General features: G+C 41.1%; 1 long non-coding RNA gene across 1 annotated transcript; it reads left to right on the forward strand.

Annotated features, from left to right (window-relative positions):
- The first annotated feature begins 8071 nt into the window (after positions 1-8071).
- Positions 8072-13621, forward strand: LOC144889780 (uncharacterized). Its single transcript, XR_013622063.1, has 3 exons — positions 8072-8471; positions 8649-8815; positions 13500-13621. It is a non-coding gene; the product is annotated as an uncharacterized LOC144889780 (long non-coding RNA).
- The last annotated feature ends 3722 nt before the right edge of the window (positions 13622-17343 follow it).

Genomic DNA, 17343 nt, shown 5'->3' on the forward strand with positions numbered 1-17343 from the left:
ACCGAGAAAGACTTGGCTAAAGATGGTGGAAGAAGAAATGCGGGCAAGGGGGTTAACAAGGAGAGATGCAGAAAATAGGGCAAAATGGAGAAGATTGTCATGGGGACCGCAAGGCTAACCCCCGCTCTAGCAGGGAAAATGGCCTTAAAATGTATGTTGTTGTTGTTGTTGTTTCTCATTTGGCCAATATCTCAGGCACCTTTTGAGCTCGGAAGCTAATATTTGGACATCAGTGAACAAGTGATGTGGCTATCAAGGATATTTTTGATGTATTGATTAATCAATTAATCAATTAATCGATTAATTATTTAATTATTTGATTAATTACTAAAAAAAAATATATATATTCAGTTACAGATTCTGATGAAATGGTGGTGGTTTATGTGTTCTGTGAATGGAAGAACTGGGATATTTCAACTGTTCTGTTTATGCGCTGTAGGATATTTCATTATTTGGCATGGGGGCGGTGTACTTTGAATGTATCTTTACTTGTTGTCCAATTGATTAAAAAAATATTTTGTGATAATCTTTTATTTTTGATTTATTGATTAATCATTTAATTGATTAATTATTTATTGATTAATCAATTAATTATTTAATTTTTTATTAATGACTTATTTAATTAAATTTCTAAAAGATACATCAAAATAATTGGTCCCGGCAATGCCGCGCTGTAGGATATTTAATTATTTGGCATGGGGGCGGTCTACTTTTAATGTATCTGTACTTTTCTTTCTTGTTTGTTTGTCCGGGTGATATCTCAGCCATCCTTTGAGCAAAAAGCTGAAATTTCGGCACAATAGTGAGCAAGTCCCTTGTGAAAAACGCTATTTTTTGTTTTTTGATTAATCAATTAATTGAGGAGTTATTTTATTATTAGCGATTAATTAAGTACAGTACTTATTTAATTAATCAAATTTCCTTTCTCTTCTGACCATTAACTCAGGCACCTTTTGAGTTAGGAAGCTGATATTTGGACATGCGAATGACCAGGTGATTTGGCTGCAAAGGCTATTTTTGATTAATTAATTAATCAATTAATCAATTAATCGATTAATTATTTAATTATTCGATTAATGACTTTTGTTTTTTAAAGTTACAGATTCTGATGAAACGGTGGTGGTTTGTGTGTTCTGTGACCGAATTGATTATTAATTTAAGTTTTTAATGATTAATTATTTATTTATTTTCATTATTAATCATTTATTTATTTTCTTTCTCATTTGGCCAATATCTCAGGCACCTTTTGAGCTGGGAAGCTAATATTTGGACATGACAGTGACCAAGTGATGTGGCTATCAAGGATATTTTTGATTTATTGATTAATCATTTAATGGATTAATTATTTATTGATTAATTGATTAATTATTTATTGATTAATTGAATAATTTATTTATTGATTAATCAATTAATTTTTTAATTTTTAATTAATGACTTATTTCATTAAATTTCTAAAATATACTACTTCGGATGAAGCACTGGTGGTTTAGTTATGCTATTAGCCAATTGATTAAGAAAACATTTTGTGATCTTTTATTGATTTAAATTATACAATTAATCAATCAATTAGCGTACACCTCTCCCTCCCAATGCAGCCTCTATGAGCTGCACTGCGGTATTGCCGGGCGCCATAGGCGCCCCGGCAATGCCGCGCTGTAGGATATTTAATTATTTGGCATGGGGGCGGTTTACTTTGAATGTATCTGTACTTGTTTTCCGATTGGGTTGAGATGTGAACATGTAAAGGGTAAATGTAATTAATGTAGCAAAATAATATGTAAATTTGGGACATTTAAAACTTGTGGAAACATGTTTTCAGTGTTCTTAAGAGTAGTTGGTGGGGGAAGGACAAAACGGATTCCTAGACATTGGAAAATTGTGACCAAAATTGGGAAAAATGGTTGAATGGGATAGTTAATCGTAAAATTTTGTGAGGATTTAACAAAATGGTGCTCAAAGTCTGGGAATGGATGAGGTAAGATCTGACTGATTGACAATCCGATGATGGTATAGATGTCACGAGGAATTGGATGTCATGTTATGAAATTGACGGGATGCTCCAATTAATGGAATGAATTGTGAATCTTGAACCAGAGGGGGTACAATAATAAGGTAGTCGTTGTCGAAGTGTCACGAATTTTTTTTTTTTTTTTTTTTTTTTTTTTTTGTATACTGAATCGAGGCTCGTGAAAGAGCTAACATTTATTTCACAAACAAATCAACCAGACAAACAAAATATACAAAAAGAGGGAGCGGAAGACAAGATGGGGAGAGAAGGGGAAGCACACAACCACAACATTTGAGAGCAGGGAGAAGTGTGGGAGGGAGAGGGCTTGGGGGCAGGAGGCGTGGGAGGGGAAGGGGGGGGGGGGGGGGGAGAGGTATAAAACACAAGGGGACCGAAATTAGCGGGGGTAGAAAAGATCAAGGTTTTGGATGGGGGAGGATAAGAGATGGTGGTGAACAGCTGTTTTAAAGACCTGGAGGGTGGAGTGGGATTGAAGAATGTGAGGGAGTTTGTTCCAGAGGCGGGAGAAAAGAGGAATGAAGGAGTGAAGGTGAGCAGAGAGTCTTGATTTTGGCAGTTTAACCATAAGAAGGTTGCAGGCAGATCTTGTGCGACCTGTAGGAATATTTGGGGGACAGAGCCCAGAGTGGGCTGGGGGGGCAAGGCCAGAGAGGAGTCGGTAGAAGACGGAAAGACCACCAACCTGCCTGCGGTGAGTGAGTGAAAGGCCCTTGGAGTTAGCTTCATCGCGGGAGATTCCAATGATTCTGAACGCTTTGGTTTCAACAGCGTGAAGACGGGCTAGGTGTGAGGCAGGAGCACCAGACCAGAGGGGAGAGCAGTATTCCATAGAGCTGCGGATGAAAGCCTTGTATGTGGTGAGGAGCTCAGGTGTGCCAAGGAAGGACTTCGCACGACGGAGGATGCCCAGTCGGCGACTGGCTTTGGAGGCCAGATTTGAAATGTGGTTTTCCCAGGAAAGATCATGGCAAATAGTGAGACCCAAAAGCTTGAGTGACAGAACTTCTTGGAGAGGATTATTCAGAAAGTGGATGGGAGGGTTTTCCAGTCGGTCTTTTCGGAGAGACATCGTAAGAGTGTGAGATTTATCAGGATTGAAAGACATGTTCCATTTGTTTGCCCAGTCTGTGATTTTGTCCAGGTCTGCAGAGAGTGAGGAGGCTGCAGACTGCCGATCTGAGGGATGAGGAATGGAGCGACAGAGAGTAGAGTCGTCAGCAAAGAGATAGAGAGGATTTTCAAGAGAGTCAGAGAGATCATTGATGAAGACCAGAAAAAGCACAGGGCCCAGAACACTACCTTGGGGAACTCCAGCCTGAACAGGAAGAGGAGATGAGAGAAACCCATTCAGGGCCACACGTTGACTACGACCAGAGAGGAAGTCCGCCAGCCATGCGTGGAGATTTCCATGGATACCAAAGGAGGAGAGTTTGGTGAGCAGAGCAGGGTGCCAGACCGTATCGAAGGCACGTGAAATGTCAAGGGAGACAGCTCTAATTTCCTGTTTGGTGTTGAGGACCTCCATCCATTGTTGAGAAAGCAGAAGCAGCATGTCCAGAGTAGAGTGACCAGGTCTGAAACCAAATTGATGATCAGAGATCAAGCCATTGGAGAAGAGGAAAGATTTCATATCTGAAGCAATGATGGATTCCATGACTTTGCTGATAATTGGGAGAAGGCTGATTGGTCTGTAGTTGCTGGGATCTGTTTTTGCACCTTTTTTGTGCAAGGCGGTGATGTTGGCTGATTTCCAAGCAGATGGCAGATGACCTTGAGCAAAAGAGAGGGTGAAGAGAACAGAAAGAGGGAGTGAAAGAGCAGAAGAACATGATTTTAGGACCCGTGGGCTGATGCCGTCAGGACCAGTTGCAGAATCAGAGTCGAGGGTTGACAGAAACTTTTCCACCTTGTCAGGAGGAAAGGACACAGAGTCCAGGAGCAGCTGGGTACGACTGGGTATGGTGGGTACAGAGAGGGATGGGTTTGGGACACAAGATTTAGAGGCAAGCACAGAGTTGAGGCATTCAGCTTTTTCACGTGCGGAGTCAGCCGTTAAGCCGTTTGAGGTGAGGGAGGGGATGGAGGGGGAACAAACACCAGAAACAGATTTGACCAGACGCCACCAGGATGTGGAAGAGGGAGACAGATAAGAGAGTTCGGTCTTGAGAATGGTGAGATATTGTTTCCTGGCTCTCCTGAGGGTGGACACACACTTGTTTCGGGCTTTGTGAAAGGAAATGAGATTTCCTTCCGTTGGATTTGCTTTCCAGGAGACGAAAGCAAGTTGTTTCAGGGCAACAGCCTCACCACAAGATTCCGTGTACCATGGACGGGAGGAAGGGTATGACAACTGAAGACGAGATGGTATAAATCTGTGCATGAGAGAGAGCAATTTACTTTGAAAGAATTCCCAGGATGAGTTGATGTCAGAGGTGGTAGAGATGGGAGACCAATCCTGATGATTGATGGCTGCTTGAAGACCGTGCCAGTTGGCCTGAGTGACATGCCAGACTCGTCGACGCTGAGGAGGCTCTCTGAGAATGGTCAGAGAGATGTCCACTTTGACAAGCACATGATCAGATGAGCCGATTGGAGCAGAAGAAGAGCAGCAGACATTTTCAGGGAAGTTTGTCATAACCAAATCCAGAAGAGAAGATGCTCCGTTGACTGAGATCCGGGTCGGGAAATTGACAGATTGTGTCAGTCCCAGTGAGTCGCAGAAGTCCTTTGCTGAAGAGCCATGGCTGGTGAGAGAGGTACCCACACCCAGCCAACTGGCATGGTGACAATTGAAATCACCACATATGAGGAAGAGAGAGTTGGGATGGGTAGATAGAAGTTGGTCCATATTATCAGAGGTTTGCCAAAATTTAAAGGTTTAGATAGAGATGGTTTAAAAGAGGTTTAAAGGTTTAAAGGTTTAGAGAGGTTTAAAAGATAGAGATGTTTTACAGAGCTCTTATGATTATTTGTATGAATAATGGACTATTCCATGGCTGGAGAAAATGGTTGATTTATGTAAAAGGAGAGGAGGAAAATACAGATCTTGTCAACAGATTTTGTAAAATAATGAATATTTGATGAGAAAAGTTATAATGTGTTAAAAATAGTTAATTAAATAAAATAATACTGCTGGAGCCAGTGTGTTTGAAAATAGCTATGTGATGACAATGAGGAAAAGAATTGGAGGATGTAATAGTCCTTTTTTTTTTTGTTTGTTTTTTTTGAATACAAGATCGAGGCTCGTGAAAGAGCTAGCATTAATCACACAAAAACTCAAACCGACACATAAAACACAAAATAAAGGGAGTGGTAGACAAGATGGGGAGAGAGTGGGAAAGACACACACAACATTTGAGAGCAGGGTCATCGAGAGAACTGTGGGAGGGAGAGGGCTTGGGGGGAGGTGGGAGAGGTATAAAACATATGGACACTGAAAGGACTTCCAGGAAAGAAGTTTGAATTTTTAAAAAGTGGATCTGGGGTGAATTGTCGGGGGTAGAAAAGATCAAGGTTATGGATGGGGGAAGATAAGAGATGGTGGTGAACAGCTGTTTTAAAGACCTGGAGGGAGGAGTGGGATTGAAGGGAATGGGGGTGTTTGTTCCACAGGTGGGATAAAAGGGGAATGAAAGAGTGAAGGTGAGCAGAGAGCCTTGATTTTGGCAGTTTAACCATAAGAGGGTTGCTGGCAGATCTTGTGCGACCTGTTGGAATATTTGGGGGACAGAGCACAGGGGGAGCAAGGCCGGAGAGGAGTCGGTAGAAGACAGAAAGACCACCAAGCTGCCTGTGGTGAGTGAGTGAAAAGCCCACGGAGTTAGGCTTTTGGATGATGTACACATCACATACACATATACACATACAGACTGCCACCACGTGTCACAAACTGCCACCCACTAGTACAACAGTTCATCGCAGGAGATTCCAATGATTCTGAAAGCTTTGGTTTCAACAGTGTGAAGCCGAGCTAGGTGTGAGGCAGGAGCACAGGCCCAAAGGGGGGAACAGTATTCCATTGAGCTGTGGATGAAAGCCTTGTATGTGGTGAGGAGCTCAGGTGTGCCAAGGAAGGACTCCGCACGACGGAGGATGCCCAGTCGGCGACTGGCTTTGGAGGCCAGCTTGGAAATGTGGTTTTCCCAAGAAAGATCATGGCAGATAGTGAGACCCAAAAGCTTGAGCGACAGAACTTCTTGGAGAGGATTGTTGAGAAAGTAGATGGGAGGGTTTTCCAGTGGGTCTTTTCAGAGAGACATAGTAAGAGTGTTAGATTTGTCAGGATTGAAAGGCATGTTCCACTTGTTTGACCAGTCTGTGATTTTGTCCAGGTCTGCAGAGAGTGAGGAGGCTGCAGACTGCCAATCTGAGGGATGAGGAATGGAGCGGCAGAGAGTGGAGTCATCAGCAAAGAGATGGAGAGGATTTTCCAGAGAGTCTGAGAGATCATTGATGAAGACCAGAAAAAACACATGGCCCAGAACACTACCTGTGGAACTCCAGCCAGAACAGGAAGGTGAGATGAGTGAAATCCATTCAGGGCCACACGATGACTACGACCAGAGAGGAAGTCCGCAAGCCATGCGTGGAGATTTCCATGGTTACCATAGGAGAGTTTGGTGAGCAGAGCTGGGTGCCAGACCGTATCGAAGGCACCTGATATGTCAAGGGAGACAGCTCTGATTTTCTGTTTGGCATTGAGGACCCCCATCCATTGAGACAGGAGAAGCAACATGTCCAGAGTAGAATGACCTGGTCTGAATCCAAATTGATGATCGGAGATCAAGCCATTGGAGAAGAGGAAGGATTTGATATCCGAAGCAATTATGGATTCCATGACTTTACTGATAATTGGGAGCAGGCTGATTGGTCTGTAGTTTCAAGGATCCCTTTTTGCACCTTTTTGTGTAAAGCGGTAATGTTTGCTGATTGAACTGGATGATCCACCCATCACTCTGAATTCCAAGGAATCCACATTCATGGACGATCCCAATACTAGGTGCGTTTCATGTAATCGTTGCAGTTATTGATATTTACCTAGTTAGTTTTATTTAGTCACTTAGTTATTGATGTTTAGTTACTGATAAGGCTGATATTTGGGAGAATTGACCTTGCAGCTCGAGGAGATTGTGTCCCAGGGCCAGTTTGGGGAATATGAAATGAACATACACTTAATGGATGGAATAGCACTGGAATTTTGGAAAGCCTTCACAGAAGTTGCAAAAGGTTTTATACACAGGTTAAAGAAGCAATGCCCGAATCAGCTACAGAGCAGTGCCAATCTCCACCAACCAGGTGACTGGGTGGTGGTGAAGAATTGGAAACGGAGCACCGCACTGCAACCCAGGTGGCTCGGACCTCACTCGGTATCCAAAGAAAAGCAATGGAGATCCCCAGAGGCACAACACCAAGAGGCCACACAGGGGAACACAAACACACAGGCCAACCAGCCCCAGCAAAACATTTTGCACACCACCAGCACAACACACCAGCGCAACCAACACCAGCACACAGATGTTGCTGATAGTCATGATTGAGACAGCGCTGGTACATAGTGAAGCGCTGCTGAAACAAGATGTATGGCCAGCAATGGGAGAATGAACTTGGGTTTCATGAATAAAGATCAAAGTGGGATAGATTTGGGTGGGTCCACCTGCACTCACAATGATGTAAATGTCCCTCAAGAGAACCCAAGCCTGATACAGATTGAGGCCAAGTGTCGCCCAGAACCAATAGGATGGGTTGGATTGGGGATAAACTTCAGTCACCACACATCATCTCACAGGGATAGGCATCTTTGACCATTTCGGTGTATTTTTGGGTTACTGCAAAATGATTTGGGGTCTTCAGGGTCTCTTCGGTGTTTTGGGTATTCAGGACCTTTTGGATATTCGGGGTCTTTTGGACCTTCACAGTATTTTGCGTTTTTACGGTCTTTTGGGTCTTTAAGGGTATTTCAGTGCATTCAGGAGTCTTGGTAGTCTTCAGGGGTCTTGGGGGAATTGAAGGGTCATCAAAGATCTGAGGGGTTTCAGCAGTTTAATTAAGAGAGTGGAATCAGAGGACATGAGATGTCTTTCAAATCATATAATTTCTCCACATGGGACAATGTTTGTTTGCGGAGATAAAGCTTACCCCTATTTATTTGATAACTGGAAAGGAGTCTGCTATTTGAGATAAGTGGTACCGGAAATCTTGATGCTGAATGACATACAAAACTCAAAACTTTGGACTAGAAGGGAAGATTTGGGGATAACAAATTGGTTTTCAGGATGGTTCAGCAGTTTTGGGTACACCATATTGTCCTGGGTTCTGTGGGGTCTCACCATAATAGTGGGACTGGTGTTTGCTGTGTTTATAATGAAGCATCTTCTTCGGATGTGCTTGGAGAGATTCTTTTCTAGCTCTTCAGCGCAAATGGCCCAACTGGAGATGGACAAGAGTGAGTATGGGGACGGGGAACTGGATGATCCACCCATCACTCTGAATTCCGAGGAATCCACATTCATGGACAATCCCGATACTAGAAGCATTTCTCTCTTATCTTTTGATTTTCATGCCTTGTATGCCAAACAAGAGCGAATGTTGCAAGAAATTAACGATCTCATGTTCTCCCCAGAGAAACAACACATTCAAGATCTCATGAAAATGGAGCTCGATTAACTGGAAGATCAGCAAGGATTGCGGTTGTGGGAGGTGGAGGGCGCCGGTCCTGCGGGGGAGGTGGCAGGCCCTCCAGCAGGGCACATCTTCGTCGAACCAGTCATTCTCGTTTTGGGTTGGAGAGTTAATAAAGTTCCATAAACATGCTTTTTCTTAGATATTAAAGATTAATTAATATCTGAACAAGAGAAGGGATTTTGGATATTTGGGGTTTTCTTTTCATTCAGGCTTTAAATGAAATCTGGATGACCAGCACACAAACAAATGTTGGGTTAGGGCTGGGTATAGGGTATATGTAGAGAGTAGGTCGACTCCTGACGAACTCTTCCGATATAAACGGGCGGCTCCGAAGTAACATGGCAGCGTGTGCAAAGCGACTGAGAAACAGGTGTAGCAGCCGCTTCCGTGTTACAGATTCGGCACGCACTCTTCACACATAAACGTGCAACTGAGAAAGACGTGTAGCGGCCGCTTCCGCTGTGCAGAATTCAATCTTTTTTCAAAATAGGCGCCATGTACTGTTTAGATTTTGATGATTTGCGTGTGATATGATTCAACGGATGTTTGTATGAATCATCTCCACATGCAGTGCATTCAGAAAGTATTCAGACCCCTTCACTTTTTTCACATTTTGTTATGTTGCAGCCTTATGCTGAAATCGTTTAAATTCATTTTTTCCCTCATCAATCTACACTCAATACCCCATAATTGCAAAGAGAAAACAGGATTTTAGAAAGTTTTGCAAATTTATTGAAAAGACAAAACTGAAATATCACATTGACAAAAGTATTCATACCCTTTGCTATGACACTTGAAATTTAGCTCAAGTGCCTCCCATTTCTCTTGATCATCTTTGAGATGTTTCTACACCTTGACACATGGTGTCACTCGAAGACACATGAAAGCCTGCTCGGAGTTTGCAAAAAAGCACCTAAAGGACTCTCAGATTGTGAGAAACAAGATTCTGTGGGCTTTCATGTGTCTTTCACTGAGGAGAGGCTTCCGTCTGGCCACTCTGCCTTAAAGCCCAGACCGGTGGAGTGTTGCAGTGATGGTTGTCCTTCTGGATGTTTCTCCCATCTCCACACAGGATCTCTGGAGCTCAGCCAGAGTGACCATCGGGTTCTTGGTCACCTCTGTTACCAAGGCCCTTCTCCCCCGATTGCTCAGTTTGGCCGGGCGGCCAGCTCTCGGAAGAGTCCTGGTTGTTCCAAACTTCTTCCATTTAAGAATAATGGAGGCCACTGTGCTCTTGGGAACCTTCAATGCAGCAGAAACCTTTTTGTAGGCTTCCCCAGATCTGTGCCTCGACACAATCCTGTCTCTGAGCTCTGCAGGCAGTTCCTTTGACCTCATAGCTTGGTTTTTGCTCTGATATGCATAGTCAGCTGTGAGACCTTATATAGACAGGTGTGTGCCTTTCCAAATCATGTCCAATCAATTGAATTTACCACAGGTGGACTCCAATCAAGGTGTAGAAACATCTCAAAGATGATCAAGAGAAATGGGAGGCACCTGAGCTAAATTTCAAGTGTCATAGCAAAGGGTATGAATAATTATGTCAATGTGATATTTCAGTTTTTTCTTTTTAATAAATTTGCAAAACTTTCTAAAATCCTGTTTTCTATTTGTCATTATGGGGTATTGAGTGTAGATTGATGAGGGAAAAAATGAATTTAAACGATTTCAGCATAAGGCTGCAACATAACAAAATGTGAAAAAAGTGAAGGGGTCTGAATACTTTCTGAATGCACTGTATAAAAGAAAGTTAAAGTTTTTTTTTGTTTGTTTGTTTGTTTGTTTGTCTGCACACGCTAATCTCCTGAACGGTGAAAGATAGGAGGAAAACTCTGAAACAAAAAATATCGGGACGGGCCCCGGGAAGGTTTTAGGCTAGGTGGCGAGGCCGGTCGAGGCCGCCTCGGCCGGACTGGGCCCATTTCGCAATTAAAAGCTGAGCTGAATTATAGTAGTCAATCTTCTACGGCCACAAGTAAAAGCTGAATTATCTATCTATAATTCCAGTAATCTCTGTGTGTGTGTGTGTCTGTGTGTGTGTGTGTGTGTGTGTGTGTGTGTGTGTGTGTGTGTGTGTTTGTCTGTGACCGCTGTTTCTCGACAACCACGGGTCCGATATACTTGAAACTTGCCAGGTATATTGCTGGGGACCTGAGGATGTGCCTTTTCAAGGTTTCATATTAATCGGAGAAGTAGTTACCGAGCTATGGCGATTTAGCCGTTCGCCGTTCGCTTTGGCTTTGCGAATGGACCAAACCATTCATGTAAATAGAGGGGGGGGGGTTCTGTGGTCGTTCGCTTTGGCTTTGCGAATGGACCAAACCATTTCATGTAAATAGAGGGGGGGGGTTCTGTGGTCGTTACTGCCACGCGGTTTGGAATGTTTTTCCGAATGGGCACCCACGTACGGGCACGTCCTAGTCTATCTATAATTCCAGTAATCTCTGTGTGTGTGTGTGTTTGTCTGTGTGTCTGTGACCGCTGTTTCTCGACAACCACGGGTCCGATATACTTTAAACTTGCCAGGTATATTGCTGGGGACCCGAGGATGTGCCTTTTCAAGGTTTCATATTAATCGGAGAAGTAGTTACCGAGCTATGGCGATTTCTTTACCAAACTCCGCAAGCCGTTCGCTTTGGACCAAACCATTTCATGTAAATAGAGGGGGGGGGGGGGGGGGGGGGATTGTCACCGTACTCGCAAGCCGTTCGCTTTGGACCAAACCATTTCATGTAAATAGCGGGGGGGGATTGTCACCGTACTCGCAAGCCGTTCGCTTTGGCTTTGCGAATGAACCAAACCATTTCATGTAAATAGAGGGGGGGGGATATAATTTTAGATATATATATAGTACGGGCATGCCCTAGTACTAGTAAATTCATTCAAAAAGAACCCGGGCAACACTGGGTGCTTTCGGCTAGTTTAAAATAAAAAAGCCTTCTGATATTTTGCCTTTGCATTTGGGCCTCCCAATTGAAGCCCACCCGTAGGGCATGTACCGTTGCTAGTACATATAATAATCGTGTTTAAATGAAAAAAATTAATTAACACATTATTATTATTCTTTCTCATAGGAAATTGTATCTGAGATGCACATGAAAACACTGCTTTTACCACAACATGGGGTGAAACGATTGATTCTTTTAGGACTTTTTGAACAGCCAAGACCCTGATGACCCCACCAAAGAGTTTCACTCTGGAGGCTTTACCTGTGGGGCCTCTCTTGGAGACTCTTTGGATTCTAATAGTCAGGTGGCTTAGTGCTATATTTAAAGATTACCGTTACCGGGCGGATAAAAGCACAATATTTGGCATGAGGCTCCCTTCGGGCCTATTAATTAATGTTAGCCTCGGAGCCCTCTGGAGTTTTAATTTTTTTTTTTTTTCACATTTTTGCTATGCATTTTTCAGGTTGCGATACAACCTCTGCCTTCAACGGCAAGGGCAATAAGTCAGTTTGGCAAGCCTGGCAGGTCGACGAAGACATCATAGAGACATTTGTGTATCTGGCCGGTCATCCCTTCCAGCTGCTGGATTTCAACGATGAACCTTTCCAGAAGCTCAAGAGACTGACTGTTATCCTGTATGACAAAACCAGTCCTTTGAGTTCTGTCAATGAGACAAGAAGGGAACTCCTCTGCCAGAAGAATCGAGCAATGGACAAACTGCCACCCACCAAGGATATGCTACTCCAACATGTCTGACACGCAGTGTATCAAGCAGGAATCTGGACGACCAGTACACGGACACAGCTAGTGTTTCCTTCTCCACAGGATTTTGCCAGGACCAAGGTATTACAGTCATGGATACCAGTTTGGGTGACAATTCCAGAGGTTTCCAGATCGTGCAGGGAGCTGATAAAATGCTCCTGCAAAGGAGACTGCTCTAACTGCAAATGTGGCAAAGCAAATCTGGACTACTCACCACTTTGCAAGTGCCAATGTACTCCGTAGAGCATTGCAAACTGTGTGTTACTGTAAGAGACATCACAGGACAATGCCACATACTTTGTAAGAAACTGTGTTTGTTATTATAAACAAATTGCATTCCAACTCAACTCCATGAAATGGCCTACTATTGTCTCCATAGTGTGAGAGAGTAAGGGGAATTGAGAACTACTTGGAGACCTACGAATAAAGCATAGTGATGTTATTTGCTTGAAAATTGAGTTTTGTCTGTACAATTCAAATTACTGTAGTTATTGTAATAAATGCCTTGGACTTTTTAATATCGTCTTGACTAGCACAAGTCCAGTTACTGAAATACATGATTCACTATTATTCACTTTATTGGGTGATAATATTTCCCTTCCAGTAGAGGGTGGTTGTTTATTTGAAATTTGCCATTTATTGGAATAATAAGGATCTTTATAATATTTTACAATGTGTTGGTACTATTATGATGTCCACAATAACATTCAACTACCTCAAAATCCCAAATTTGTCAACCACCCAGGGTTTCTTAAGACTAACAGGATTCGAGAAAAGCTATATTTTGTCATCGATGTCGGCCATCTTGAATTTTGGTGTTTTACATGAAAAACAAATTCAACTCCCGAGGGTTCCTAGGCTAACATTAATTAATAGGCCCGAAGGGAGGCTCATGCCAAATATTGTGCTTTTGTCCGCCCGGTAACGATAATTTCACTAAGCCACCTGACTATAAAGCAATGAACATTGTTCTTTGTTTGATGATGTTTCATAGGTAAGTTCAGTTGATTGAAAATAAATTAAATTATATGTATGCCATAATATTAGATAAGTAATTTTTTTTTTTACATATATTTCAGGAATATCAAGAAAGTTCGAGGAAGAAAATGCTGGAAAATTCTTCCTCCTCATTTCTACTTCTTCAAACTTAAAAGCTTTGGAAGACAGAATTTGAAGAAGCGGAAAAAATATTATGTTGGGATTTTGAATGTGAGGGTTTGGGCTGGGGTTAGGGCTGGGGTTGGGGTTAGAGCTGGGGCTGGGGTTAGGGCTGGGGTTGGGGTTAGGGCTGGGGTTAGGGCTGGGTTGGATTTAGGGTTGGGTTGGGTTAGGGTTGGTATAATATTATTATTACTCACACACACACACACCAACCAACAAACAAAATTGTGTGCAGAAGTTAAGCCTCGACTGAAGTGTCGAGGATTCTGTGTTTGGGGTTCACATATCTAACGTCCCCCATTGCACACACACACCAACAAACAAAAGTTAAGCCTTGACTGAAGTGTCGAGGATTCTGTGTTTGGGGTTCACAGATCTAAGAACGTCCCTCATTACATATCCCAAGTCCTCCTCGCTCACACCTTGTGTGTGTAGATAATTATAGATCTAAATATTCTTTAACCATTGATATCTGAAAATTAGTCAGACCTATTTCGGCTATTGACAGAACATCGATGTTAAGGAGAAGTATAATGAGTAATGTGTTATATATTACTTCTAAATTTTGGGTAGTTTGAATATTCAAACTACGAATAAATAAAAAAACCCTTTTAATTTTATCTTTTCTGGTAATATTTTTCTTATGGGCTTTAATTTTCTGTTCTAGTTGAAAATATTTCGTTTCACCCCAGAATAACTTTTCAAATGATAATTTATCTTCCATTGAAATTTTTTTAGGAATGAAGAATTCCCCATTTGGTGTTAATATAATTTATTTTTCTTTAGGATTAAATATTAACCCCCATTTCCCAACTGCCAAATCTTGGAAAAATTTCTTCTTCCATTGATCATTTGTTTTAAAACTACATTCTAGAAAAAATGGTTGTATATTTACTTATTAATAATTTATGCTTTATATATGAAAAAATATGTAATAAATGCACACGCGTTGTATAGTAGAGGATTGTCAAGTGCCAACCCATTGCTTTCAAGAGCATTATCTGCTTATTTGTGTCTTTTGTAATTCCTGTGAATAAAATGAACCCAGATTTTTTCCCCATGCATATCATATAATTTATAAGTCCAAGGAACTGTATAACAACAACACACAAGTTCATCTAAATGAACCACTTCTCTGTCGATAGGAGGGTTGTGGTGGGCGTATGTGCTCAGTACTTATAGAGAGGGGTCCCATGAGTGATTTAACACCTCAATGGTAACTTACAGCCCTGTGTTTACCTCCCAATTTAACTAGCAGGAAGAGAGATTCCTCAAGGAAATAATTAAATAAGTCGGGTTACCGCAGTGTGAAGGGGCTGTTACCCCCATATTTGGGGAGAATAACTGAAATAACATGACGTGGTAGGTAGAGTTAATTGGGTTTTTATCTGAAAGCGGGATGACAGAGGGAAGAAATTAAATTGCGAAGTTATTTCACCTCAGGTAACATGCATATACTGAAGTCAAGTTTTACCTGTGGTTTTGGTGGTTGCCTAAGGTGTTATAAGTTTAAGTTTACCTTTTAAGTTTACCTTTTAAGTTTAAGTTTACTTAAGTTATAAGTTTACCTTCTTCCATGCACATCTCACTCGAGCAACCGTTGCCGAGTCTGATCCACCTTCTCCATTCAGCATGTCTCCGAGGTAGCAAAATGTTTTCACACCTTCCAGCTTCACGTACGACACGTACAAATATACAACTATTATTCACTTTATTGGGTGATAATATTTCCCTTCCAGTAGAGGGTGGTTGTTTATTTGAAATTTGCCATTTATTGGAATAATAAGGATCTTTATAATATTTTACAATGTGTTGGTACTATTATGATGTCCACAATAACATTCAACTACCTCAAAATCCCAAATTTGTCAACCACCCAGGGTTTCTTAAGACTAACAGGATTCGAGAAAAGCTATATTTTGTCATCGATGTCGGCCATCTTGAATTTTGGTGTTTTACATGAAAAACAAATTCAACTCCCGAGGGTTCCTAGGCTAACATTAATTAATAGGCCCGAAGGGAGGCTCATGCCAAATATTGTGCTTTTGTCCGCCCGGTAACGATAATTTCACTAAGCCACCTGACTATAAAGCAATGAACATTGTTCTTTGTTTGATGATGTTTCATAGGTAAGTTCAGTTGATTGAAAATAAATTAAATTATATGTATGCCATAATATTAGATAAGTAATTTTTTTTTTTACATATATTTCAGGAATATCAAGAAAGTTCGAGGAAGAAAATGCTGGAAAATTCTTCCTCCTCATTTCTACTTCTTCAAACTTAAAAGCTTTGGAAGACAGAATTTGAAGAAGCGGAAAAAATATTATGTTGGGATTTTGAATGTGAGGGTTTGGGCTGGGGTTAGGGCTGGGGTTGGGGTTAGAGCTGGGGCTGGGGTTAGGGCTGGGGTTGGGGTTAGGGCTGGGGTTAGGGCTGGGTTGGATTTAGGGTTGGGTTGGGTTAGGGTTGGTATAATATTATTATTACTCACACACACACACACCAACCAACAAACAAAATTGTGTGCAGAAGTTAAGCCTCGACTGAAGTGTCGAGGATTCTGTGTTTGGGGTTCACATATCTAACGTCCCCCATTGCACACACACACCAACAAACAAAAGTTAAGCCTTGACTGAAGTGTCGAGGATTCTGTGTTTGGGGTTCACAGATCTAAGAACGTCCCTCATTACATATCCCAAGTCCTCCTCGCTCACACCTTGTGTGTGTAGATAATTATAGATCTAAATATTCTTTAACCATTGATATCTGAAAATTAGTCAGACCTATTTCGGCTATTGACAGAACATCGATGTTAAGGAGAAGTATAATGAGTAATGTGTTATATATTACTTCTAAATTTTGGGTAGTTTGAATATTCAAACTACGAATAAATAAAAAAACCCTTTTAATTTTATCTTTTCTGGTAATATTTTTCTTATGGGCTTTAATTTTCTGTTCTAGTTGAAAATATTTCGTTTCACCCCAGAATAACTTTTCAAATGATAATTTATCTTCCATTGAAATTTTTTTAGGAATGAAGAATTCCCCATTTGGTGTTAATATAATTTATTTTTCTTTAGGATTAAATATTAACCCCCATTTCCCAACTGCCAAATCTTGGAAAAATTTCTTCTTCCATTGATCATTTGTTTTAAAACTACATTCTAGAAAAAATGGTTGTATATTTACTTATTAATAATTTATGCTTTATATATGAAAAAATATGTAATAAATGCACACGCGTTGTATAGTAGAGGATTGTCAAGTGCCAACCCATTGCTTTCAAGAGCATTATCTGCTTATTTGTGTCTTTTGTAATTCCTGTGAATAAAATGAACCCAGATTTTTTCCCCATGCATATCATATAATTTATAAGTCCAAGGAACTGTATGCATTACATATTACATCAACGATTTTAAAAAGTTCATTAGTCTATCTCTTTGTATAGCCTTTCTCAAAATGACTTTTCCATCTGTATATTCTTACAATATCACCAACTTTGAACTTGGGCTTTCTCAAATTAATTTGCTTTTCATATTCTAATTTTGTAAATGTTTCTGATGGTTTTGATTTTGTTGATGAATGAACTGTATTATTGTAATTATCTACAATGCCTTGAATTAAAGCTACCCATTGTTGAGAACCGACTTGTGTAAATTTTTTTATAAAGTCTCTCAAAGTGCGATTAAAACGCTCAATAACAACTGCCTTTCCTTCATTAAAAGTGCTGTATAATGTAATACCATTATCTTTAAGAAGT

This window comes from Myxine glutinosa, chromosome 1, assembly GCF_964187855.1.
Source record: "Myxine glutinosa chromosome 1, kmMyxGlut1.1, whole genome shotgun sequence".
Lineage (NCBI taxonomy): Eukaryota > Metazoa > Chordata > Myxini > Myxiniformes > Myxinidae > Myxine > Myxine glutinosa.